Below are 12,264 nucleotides of genomic sequence, written 5' to 3'. Positions count from 1 at the left end.
GTAGCAAAGAGTTGGATGCAACTGACATTCATTCACACTCAAGAAAGAGATCACAGCATGCATTAGAACAAAGTGACATTTTGATGCCCATTTTGACATAGCTGTTCTTGGCTGACGTGGCTGTTTCAATGTGGCCAGCTGTTTTGTTTTTTTTTTTTTAACATTTATTGTGAAGCAATATGCACAACTTAATCAGCTTACCTCATAATTTGTCTCCCACCCAAATCAGAGACCTAGGAGTAGGGTGTCCCTCGGGCAGGTATAGAGGACTGGATTCACCATATTCTTACTCCTTGTTCATGCAAGGGCAGAAGTTCCTTGGCATATCTTAAATATTACTGCAATCAATGAAAAATTACTCCCAATTACTTTTATGCTGATTTTAAGAGCCTTTAATATAATTAGACATGACATAATTGGAGCAGTTGGAAGAACAGGACAGGTGAAGAATGTAGGAATACAGGACTTCTTTGGTGGTCTAGTGGTTAAAAATCCACTTGCCAATGCAAGGGACAAGAGTTTGATTCCTGGTCCGGGAAGATTCCACATACTGCAGGGCAACTAGGCCTGTGTGCCACAACTGCTGTGCCTGAAATGTAGAGCTCTCAAGCCACAACTACTGAAGTCTGCACACCTAGAGCCCATCCTCCCCAACAAGAGAAGCCATTGCAATAAGAAACCCAAGCACCAAACCAGAGAGTAGCCCCTGCTCAATGCAACTAGGGAAAAGTCCACACACAGCAATGCAGACCCAGAGCAGCCAAAAAAATATAAATAAATTAATTAAGCTATGGGGGGAAAAAAAAGAACAGAGGAATAAACTTTCTCAATAGGGTGTTAACTAGGCACTCAGAAAGCAGATGAAAAACATACAGACACACACACACAAACTACTGTCTAGATTGAACAATTTGAGTAAGTTACAGACAATATCACACCATAGATGACATGTGTGTGGGATCTTTGTCCTTAACCCCAGAAGTGGCGGTCTAAGGCCTCTAACATATGAGAGGACGGAGTTAGAGGCAAACAGTGGTAAAGGGATTATTAGCCCACCACAGCGGTATGACACTTACTTTAAACTGAAAACATTTGATCAACAGCAACAACAAGGAACACTTTCAAAACTTAAGCAGAGTGTCCAGAAAATACAGCTGCCATTGACAACCCCCTTCCCCCCAAGGGAGTTTCCAAACTGAGACAAGACTGACCCTTAGCACTAGGAAGTACAGTTTCAGCTGTCCATTAGCATGGAAAAGTTCAATAAAACCTTTCAGATTTTCTTTCCCACTGAAGCCCTAAACAGCCTCTCTTTTTGTCAAGTTGGTATATAAATCTTTACCTCTAGCTATTCAGCAGGTTACTCATTATTAAGTACTCCCTCGGGTGAATATAAATAAACCTTGTCTTTTCTCCTCTTAAGCTACTGTCAGTTAATTTGCAGGCTCCTGACTATAAATCTAAGTGGGTAGAAGAAATCTTTTCCTCCCAAAGGCGGTAACCTTATCAGGAGTCACAGAAGACGTAGATGGAAACCAAGTAGCAGGCAATAAAGTTCACCAAGACAGGGAATTCCCTGACGGTCCAGTGTTAGGAGTCAGTGCTTTCCCTTCCAGGGCCAGGGTTTGGTCCCTGATCAGGAACTGCAGCTGCTGCTAAGTCGCTTCAGTCGTGTCTGACTCTGTGTGACCCCGTAAGCAGCAGCCCACCAGGCTCCTCTGTCCCTAGGATTCTCCAGGCAAGGTTACTGGGGTGGGTTGCCATTTGCTTCTCCAATGCATGCATGCACGCTAAGTCACTTCAGTCGTGTCCAACTCTGTGCGACCCTATGGACAGCAGCCCACCAGGCTCCTCTGTCCACGGGATTCTCTAGGTAAGAATACTGGAGTGGGTTGCCATTTCCTTCTCCAACTAATATCCCACAAGTCACCAGGCATAGCCAAAAACAAACAAACAAATTCAGCAAGACAGTGTTTCAAGACCATCATCTGACAAATACTGGTTGTAGTCTGAAACCAATTCTTGCAGGATACACCTTTTCCAAATGTTAAAACAGCAGTACAAAAAAGGGGTGAGGAGATAACAACTGAAAATTGAAAAAGCCCCAACAATTTTAATACACAAATCATTAACCAAAAATTACCTTAATCAACAATGTCAAAGTCTTTCCCCACCCAAAGAAATTTCTCACAAAAGCTAGGAGCCTCAGACAACCTACTTCTGATGATTATACAATAGATGGGTAGTTGTGGAAGGTTTTTTTGTTTATCTGGTTATTGGTTTATTCTGAGATAACTTTTATTAAAAATGAATCAACCTGATCCTTACTTTCTACCAGTGAGTGGGGCCACAAAGTTCTAACAAACAAGCCTACAAAACACCATGCTTAATATAAGCCAGATCCTGCCTCAGGTTTTGATACCATATCTTCACAACAATATCATAAGAGAAGAGTTAGGAAACTAACATCATCCTCAGTTAGACAAATCTCAGAACCTCAGAGCCTTTAATGTAGATACGGGGAAACATCTAGCCTTACTGGCCTGACTCTGCACCCCAAGTCTAACTTTCCCCTTAAAATTTTTGGCTTTAAGTACCACCACAGTAATATCCGAGATGACTGTTTCTTCCTTAATCTGATAGCTCCCTCCCAGAACCAATGTACTTTCCTTGGTTTCCCTGAGCATAGCTCAGAGAATACAAAGCTTTCAAGGAATGTTACTAAATACTAGTAGACTGAAGGACTGGAAAATGGGAAATAAACCCACAGCACTTAAGTAATATAGAGAAACAGGTAAGAATTCCAGAACTCAACTGTTTAGATTTAAATTCTGTCATTTTCTAGCTGTGTGACTTGACCTCTCTGAGCCTTGATATCTTCATCTGTAAAATGATAACTAAATGACCCATCCCACCATCTCATAAAATAACAGCTGGTACACAGCACACAAGTATATATTCAGTTTAGTTTGTAAAGTAAAGGTTTTAGTTTACAGCACAGCTACTTTTCTCCCAGATTCACAAGTTCTGTGCGGTTCTACCCAATACCTGGAGAAACCCAATCTATTCCAAGCAAGAGCTACCCAGGTAAATGCAACTCATTTCATTTTTAAAGATGATAAAACCGAGCCTTATCTACAATTCCAACTATCTAAACTCACCACACTTCAAAGATTCAAATTCTTTTTTTTAAGAGCAAAAGATAGAAATTGAATAACTTTGTGTAAGTATTCTTAGGTGATATAAAGTTCAGAATGTCATCTTTAATTTGAAATTTTCTTTATGAAAGAAAGTGGAAGGAATGGAAAAAAAGCATCTCATTCAATCAAAAAGTTAAAGCTAATAGTATTCCCAGGATGTATTCATCAAATCCAGAACAGAAATTAATTCAATGCAAACTCCTAGAAGTTAGTTTTCAGGAATTATGCAATATACAAATCTACTGTCCATATCACCAAAAGTATGATGGAAAATATGTTAATATTCTTTCATAGGCATATATAGTTGTAATTTAACTGATATCACACACATATATGATCTAACATTGAATCATTTCATAAACAATCCATGTTTCATCCAATGTAACTGTGATAGACTATAAGATCATCTAAAAAAAATTTTGTATCCTACATGTTAGAAAATATTAAGCCTCCAGATGCTTCAATAATACCTTACACTTGTATAGTACTTAAGTTTACAAACCAATTTTTATCTCCATAGTTTCCTTTGAGCCTCATGGCATAGGAGATGGCACTACAACTCAATTTGCACTCATTTTAAAAGAGCAGATAGCATAGGTTTAGAAAATAAAGGTCTCCTGCTCTAGGGGGCAAAGCTTAGCAAGACCTACGTATCCTGACTCCAAATCTGGTACTCTTTCCACTGACACCACAAAAATTTCCTATAAATGGGAAAAACTAACATATTTTATAATGATAAATCCATGCAAGGGCAATGTGCATGTGTCTTCTTTTAATTTTTGTTTTAAAAAGCTGTTTGAGTGAAACAATAACAAATAAAAGCCATAAACTCACAATATTTTTTAAAAGAAAATTCTCAAGGGAATAAGGATACATATATCCTAACCTCTCATGAATCAAAGTGTGAGTCACTCCCTCGCTCCACTTTTTCTCTTTAGAGGAACTAATATTGCCCACTAAATCTAATGAGTTCTTCTTGAAAACCCAGTGGATAATAGCAATGAGCATCACAACCTTGCTTGGGATGAAAGTGAGGATTTATGTATGAGACCAAAAGACCAGCTGATGTATTTAGTAATCTTTCTAGTGTGGTTTTTTTAATTACATGTATCAACAAAGGACTTTTCCTCCCACTTACACAAAAACAGGACCTACCCTATGAAATGGACCTTTGAATATTTCAAACCCAAAACTGAAAAGTTTTACAACTCCCTTCAGTTTCAGCTGAAAAGTTTTAGAGATCTGGTTCAGGTATAGCACTCAGTACTTCTACATGCACTGTGTCTGGTTAGGTTTTCTAGCTATCTAGTGAAAAATGTATTATTATCATCTCTATGTCACAGATGATAAAACTGAGGCACAAGGAGAGTATCCTGCCCAAGATCACAACGAAAGCAGGAGATAGAGATTCAGACCCACCACCAACCCCAAATCTCATGTTCTCTCTTCACTTCTCTCCTTACCCTTAAAATATCCTTACCCAACCACACACCCAACGTCCCTTCAGCAGAGACAGGTTTCCTTTTTCACACATGGATAAGTCTTGGACAAGCAGGAATCTCCTGTCCTTTTCCCAGTTCCCCTGGGAGAAAGGTACACCTCCTTTATCCTTGTCTTTCCAAAACAACAAGGACAATGTCTCCCCGCGGTGCGGACGCCAGTGCAAAGATGGGGAAAGGGATCCTTAGGGGGTAAACTGCCTTGCCAGCTACTGTTTAAACGCCTGTGAAAGATGATCCTTCTGAAATAACTCCTTATTGAAATGAGTCAGAAATGAGTCTTAACTTGTGAAAGTTAATGGGCAATTTTTATGGGCAAGAGTTTCTGGGCAAGTTATGGGCAAGAGAACAAGAAAGCCGAAATCCTATTGAGGGACGGAGCTTTCACTTCTCCCTTTGAAGTTAAAGAGGGCCCCCTTAGGTCTCCACGGAGCGGCTCCCCGCTATCCTTACAGAAAGAAGGAAACTTACCCGCAGCGCTGGGGCTTCGAGACTGCTGGGACTGAGGCATACTCTCTTCACTGTTCAGCACCGGGGACAGCTCCGGACTCGCCAACTTCGCGCGCCCCTCCTGGCTGGGCGCTTCCCGCTGAGCCTCCCAGGCTGCGGGCCGAGTGGCCGCCTCTCCACGCCCTGGGCCAAGCCTCCGGGTCTGGTGGAGCGCGAAAGGGTCTCCGCGAGTAGCGGGGGCAGCCGGAGGCGCCTCGGGCTGGGGCGGCGGCGACGAGCCCAACTGCACCACGGCGTTGCGGGACCGGGACCGCGCCAGCGCTGAGGAGACGGAGCCCATCTCAGGGGGCCGGGCTGGGCCCAGGTGAGCGGCCAAGGCCCCCGATGGGTCCCACACCCCTTGCCTGTCAAAGGTTTACTGTCTTCTCGCGCCGGGGCACCTCCAGCCTCTGCTCCGCCTCTGACTCCGCGGGTGGCAGCCCCTCCTCGGCGCCGGGGAGAAGGAGGACGCTGCAGGGAGGGCTGCGTGCCCACCCCGGGTGGACTGAGGAGGACCCAGGCGGTGTCTGCGCCTGTCTGATGATCCAGGGTGGATGACGACACTTGGAGGGGTCCGTGTGCAGAGGTTGTCCCGAGACTTTACTGGGGATTGGAGGGGAGGAAGAGGAGTGGCATTAAAGGAGAGAGACTTTCTTCCTCTACTTTCTGTACTTTGTTCACCTGGGCCAAAGGACTGGCACCTTCTTCCCGCTCCTGCCGACACTCCTGGGCCGCCACTGTCCCTGGGGAGGATGAAAGGTTTAGCCAAGGCAGAGGAGGAGCCTACATTTGTTTTCTTCTCTTCTCTTCTTAGGGCTAATACCACTACTCTTCCAGGCTGTGCTTTCCTGCAAAGCCAGGCTTGGCTCCTGGCTGTCCCTAAGGAAGGCTTGGCAATCCCCTTCCCAGCATGACTCCTCCCCATGCCCTCATCCTGGAGTGGGGCTGAGGCCAGAGAGGGCAGCCATGGTGTAAGGGGAAGCAACTCTGCTGGTTCTCCTCAGGAAAGCAGGGAGGCAGGCACCAGGGTTTCCTTGAAGGGAACCCAGAGCAATCAGAGACCCTATTAATGGGCCTGCCCTGCTGCCCCCTCCCTTTTCTGACTGCAGTGCAAAGGCGGTGACACCTAACTTGGATCCAGAAGCAGCAAGAACAACCTGGGATTGCTTCAACTAAAATCCTGTTAATCCAGGAGACACAGGAGGCATGGATTCGATCCCTGGGTCAAGAAGATACCCTGCAGGAGGAAACAGCAACCCACTCCAGCATTCTTTTGGGAAAACCCCATGGACAGAGGAGCCTGGCAGATGACAGACCTTGGGGTTGCAAAGAGTCGGACACAGCTGAGCATGCACACCCCTTACTTATTCTACTACCCTGTTTGTTGCTCAGAGAAATTTTAGGTCTTGCCCAAGGTCACAAACGGTTAGTTAGTAATGGAGCTGAATCTTGTGCCTGGGACTACCTTTCTAAACCTAGCCTCCTATCCTCACTGCTTCCCACCTGGAAGTTCTCAGGCATTGAATTATGAAGCAAGAAAATTGTGAAATATACCAGGGGTCCCTAACCTCACAATCTAATGCTTGATGATCTGAGGTAGATCTCATGGAATAAAAATAGAAATAAAGTGCACAATAAATGTAAGGCACTTGAATCATCCAGAAACTATCTCTCCTTCTGCAGTCGTTGGAAAAACCAGCTTCCAGGAAACCAGTCCCTGTTGCCAAAAAGGTTGGGGGCCGCTGAAATACACAGCATCTGTGTGAAGGGAGACTGACTTTATCAGGGATGCCTGGGAGCCCTCCTCCCTCAGTGCCCAGCACTGATAAGACTCTGGACACTGTCATCTGTGAAATGGCATACAAATAAGTATGTGAACAGTGGTATTATTATGAAGTTAGCCTCCAAATCAACAAGCTTCAAGATGGGAGGAGGAAAGGAAAAGGGTTTTAGGATGCTTAACTGGCATTTAAGTCAGAGGATTAACTGAAATGGAACAGCTATCGCAGACAGGTTCCTTACTACTAGTGCCACCTGGGAAGCTTATTTACACTATTTATGGGTCCAAAACAGCAATCTGTCCTTGGCACTGTTTCCTGTGAAGTGGGCAGAAGCTGAAGTCCGAGGTCCTGAGCTAACATCACATGTGGCATCCTCCACCTTTTAGACAAATACACACCATGATCCCCACACCATGCGAGGACCATGAGGAGTGTCTCTCACCTCTGCCAATATCAGGAATCCATCTTCTCAGGGCACACAAAAGGATGCAACAGTGTCTGTCAACCCATTTGGGTGTATGGCTATATTAAACTCTTGATTATTTTTAAGTACTTTTTATTCTTGCTCAGTTGATGGACAAACAGAAATCCTCTCTCTGGGCAAAGGACCTTTTAGAGCGGGAGCTCTCTGGGCAGATATTTCCATTCTTGGATCTTGATTTTTTTCCTGCAAATCTGACATAGGCATCATTAGCAATAATGTAACTGTGAGCATGGAAGAAGGTGAGATGTCCTGGGCTTGCTTAAGAGTACATCCTCCACTTTGGCTCTATCTATTGGGAAAATATATAAACATAAAGCCAGGCTGGATGAGTTACAAGCTGGAACCAAGATTGCCAGGAGAAATATCAACAACCTCATATATGCAGATGATACCACACTAAAATGGCAGAAAGCAAAGAGGAACTAAAGAGTCTCTTGATGAGGGTGGAAGATGAGAATGAAAAAGCCAGCTTAAAACTCAACATTAAAGAAAAACTAATTAAAATAAATTAATTAATTTTTAAAAAACTAAGATCATGGCATCTGGTCCCATCACTTCATGGAAAATACATGGGGAAAAGGTGGAAGCAGGGACAGATTACCTCTTCGTGGGCTCTAAAATCACTGTGGACGATGACTACAGCTGTGAAATTAGAAGATGATTGCTTCTTGGCAGGAAAGCAAATCTGGACAGTGTGTTAAAAAGTAAAGACATAACTTTGCTGACAATGGTCTGTATAGTCAAGGCTATGGTCTTTCCAGTAGTCATGTACAGATGTGACAGCTGGGCCATAAAAAAGGCAGAATGCCAAAGAATTGATGCTTTCAAATTGTGGTGCTGGAGAAGACTCTTGAGAGTCCCCTGGACAATAAGCTGATCAATCCAGTCAATCCTAAAGGAGATGAACCCTGAATATTCACTGGAAGGACTGAGGCTGAAACTGAAGTTCCAATACTCTGGCCATCTGGTACAAATAGCTGACTCACTGGAAAAGACCCTGATGCTGGGAAAGACTGAAGGCAGAAGGAGAAGAGGGTGACAGAGGATGTGACGGTTGGATGGCATCACCGATTCAATGGACATGAACTTGGGCAAAATCCGGGAGAGGATGAACAGGGAAGCCTGGCGTGCTGCACTCCATGGGGTCACAAAGAGTTAAACATGACTTGGCAATTGAATAACAATACTTCTGAATGGAATGGTAAAGAGCTACCCTAAGTTCTCAGTCCCCTCCCAACCCCACCACCGCCTGCCATACTGGCTGACCCAAGCCTTTCCCCAGAACACACACACACCCTCTCCAAAAGGGAGACATAGCTCAACTAAGAGTTTGACTGTTGATGCTGCTGTTGATAATCACATTCTCCCCAGTTCTCCTCTAAGTGGGAAGTGGTAAGCCTGGAAAACTTAAAACAATCTTGTCTTTTTTCTCCTTTCATTTAAAAAAAGAAAAAAAGGACCACATATGGTGAGCTAGAGCTTGGTTAAAGAGGGAGTTGTTAGAGAATATGCCAGCTGTAGGTGATCTCATTCTCAAACCCTTGCCTTTCCTTTTTCAGGCCACTGACCTCTTCAATCAAGGTCAGGAGTACTCCCATCCAGCCAGACTTCCACCAGTGGATGCTCAGGAGAGTGTGCATTAAGGGCCTTGGAAAAATCTGACTCACCCCTCAGCATCCTTCGAGGATGTCACAAATTGATTGACTTTGGATCCTGGGAGTTTCACCACTGACAGTGTTGAATATTACCTGAAACAGTAATGGTGGAGAAATCCCCCATCCTTTCATGTCCTGGAAAACAGCTTACAACCAAAAACATCACCCTTTCACAGATGACTTAACTAACACTCAAGAATGTCCCTTTGCTTACTTATGACAAGGGTAAACAGTGACCCTACAAATTCCCATTCTTTGCTTCATAAATGATTAGCTGAACTGTTTCATCTCCACTGATCAATCAAACCAAATGCTTGTTAACCAAACTGTAGTTAAGCTTCTCTTCTTCTTCCAGGGCTCTGCACTTCGGCCCACTCTCAGCTGGGGCTGAACCAGCATACAGCCCCGCCTGAGAACTGAATTGGACACTCAAATTTGAATGTAATACAATTTTCACTTGTCACAAAATATTATTCTTGTATAAGAATATCAAAAAATATTCTTGATTTTTTCCCAACCATCAAAAAAATGTAAAAATCATTCTTAGTTCTAGGAATAAACAAAAACAATAGCAGACTACATCTGATCAGTGAACTATCATTTGCCAACCCCTGCTCTGGAAATTCTGATGAAAAACTTTATTGCAGGGAGAAAGAAAATCTCCCTGGTAAAACTTTAGGATCTGTTTGATTGGGAAAGCAAAGTAAATTTACCATTGCTGAGATTTGTTTAGGGATAAGATATTAAATTTATTTTGAAATTTCAAATACCATTTTTAAAGGGCTTGAGACTTTTTTTTCCTTCAAAAGGAGCATGGGTTCCCATAGGTTACAAAACGCTCCTCACCACAATCACCAGGGTGGCCACTATCAAAAAAATACTCCAGTATCCTTGCCTGGAAAATCTCATGGACAGAGGAGCCTGGTGGGCTGCAGTCCATGAGTCGCAAAGAGTCGGACACAACTGAGCGACTAACACAACAATATTGTATTTTACACTATATCTTTGTATTGGCATGGATATGAAAAAAATTGGAACTCTGTGCACTGTTGATAACAATATAAAATGGCCCAGCTGCTATGGAAAATACTGTAGTAGTTTCTCAAAAAGTTAAACATAGAATTATCATATGATGTCCAGCAATACCAATTCTGGATATGTACCCAAAAGAATTGAAAGCAGAATCTCAAGATTTCCCTGTGCCGAGCAGCATTATTCACAATAGCCAAAAGTCCAACCCAAATGTCCATCAAGAGATGAATGGATTAAGAAAATGTGCTAAACACATTCAGTAAGATATTATTCGGTCTTGAAAAAGAAGGAAATTCTGTCACATGCTATCATATGGATGAACCTTTAGGACATATGCTGAATGAAACAAGTCAGTCACAAAAGACAAATACTGTATGATTTCACTTTTATGAAGTACCTAGAGTTGTCAAGCTACCAGAAACAGAAAGTAGAATGGTAATTACCAGGAGCTGGGGGAGAAAGAGATGGGGAGTTCTTTAATGGGTATAGAGTTTCAGTTTTGCAAGAAGAAAAAGTTCTGGAGATTGGTTGTACAACAATGTGAATTTATGTAACACCACTGACTTGTACACTTATAAATGATTATGATGGTAAATTTCATGCTCTTTGTATTCAACCACAATTTTTTAATCCAATTATTTAAAAGATTCCCTAAAGCAACACAGAATGAACCTGAGCCTTCTTCTAGGTGATAAAATTATATCTGAAGATACCTATTGTGCTCCCACCAATCTTCTCTTTTCCAAGCCAACTGTTGGCTTCATCAGCTCATCCCCATATGACAGGCTGCTCTGGCCCTTTGTTCTCCTCCATTGTGCTGCTTTTAATACTCTCTAGTTGTTGTTTAAAGTTGAATTCCTTTAAAGTTGAATTCCAAGACAGAAGACCATGATCCAGGGGTGGTCTAATCAGGAAAGAATGAGTATCTTGGAACTGTTCCTCTCTATAATCCAGCAACCCCTGGCTTCCATCCATTTGCTTGGCGAACGTCATCTACCAAAATCCCAGGGCTGACACTACTTTCCCCATATGTTTCTATGCTACTTAATTTCATGTTTTGCCTCAGCTGTTTTAAATTAAACTGAATCACTTCAAAGAAGCAAAGAATGAAAAAAAAAAAAATTAGATTTCTTGGTCTAAGTAAAAAAAAAAAGACCAAATTTGAAAGTCACATGAATCTCCCTTCCCAGTTTTTTCAACTGTTCTTCTTATGATAAATTTCAACAACTAAGCGTTCTTAGATGAAGACTGAGACAAAAATATCACACACATGACAAATCAGTTTGGTTTAGTGTGCCTGCATTTGACTGGTAGTGGCTGCCTGCAGCACTGTTCTTAGCAGGAACCTGAAGCCATGTGAAGGCAGAGCAGGGAAGATGCAGGGATCTGTCCAAGACAGAAGTAGGAAAAGAGAAGCAAGTACGCCACTGATTTCCCAGCAAGGCCCCATGGGTTTTATTGTGGGTGAATTTCTGCCAAAAGTCCTGTGATTGAAATCTAAAGGCTATTAGCAAGAGTGCTTCAATTGCTCTTAACTGCCATTACCCTATAGTAGGAAATAAAGCTAGGAAAGGAAATCTAATATCTGTAATTCCCTCAGACTTTAAAGGACATCTGCACATATTGGGCTGATTATTCTGTTTTGTCCCCTCCCACCCAGTTTTGAGCAAGTGTCTGAAACAAAAACAACAAACGTAATTCTATGATGTTGTTTTTAATTATAGATAATATAAAACATATGTATGTAAAAATATTCTTTCAATTTTATATGAAATTTGTACGTGGGTTGTGTGTATCAATCTATGCTCACTAAGGTAGAAAGACATATACATTATCAGTTCAGTTGCTTAGTCATGTCTGACTCTGCGACCCCATGGACTGTAGTACACCAGGTTTCCCTGTCCATCACTAATTTCTGGAGCTTGCTCAAACTCATGTCCATCGAATCGGTGATGCTATCCAACCATCTCATCCTCTGTCGTCCCCTTCTCCTCCCACCTTCAATCTTTTCCAGCACCAGGGTCTTTTCAAATGAGACACTTCTTCACATCAAGTGGCCAAAGTATTGGAGATTCAGCTTCAGCATCAGTCCTTCCAATGAACACTCAGGACTGATTTCCTTTA

The sequence above is a fragment of the Cervus elaphus genome, chromosome 18 (genome assembly GCF_910594005.1).
Source record: "Cervus elaphus chromosome 18, mCerEla1.1, whole genome shotgun sequence".
NCBI lineage: Eukaryota > Metazoa > Chordata > Mammalia > Artiodactyla > Cervidae > Cervus > Cervus elaphus.
This window is presented reverse-complemented; position numbering follows the sequence as displayed.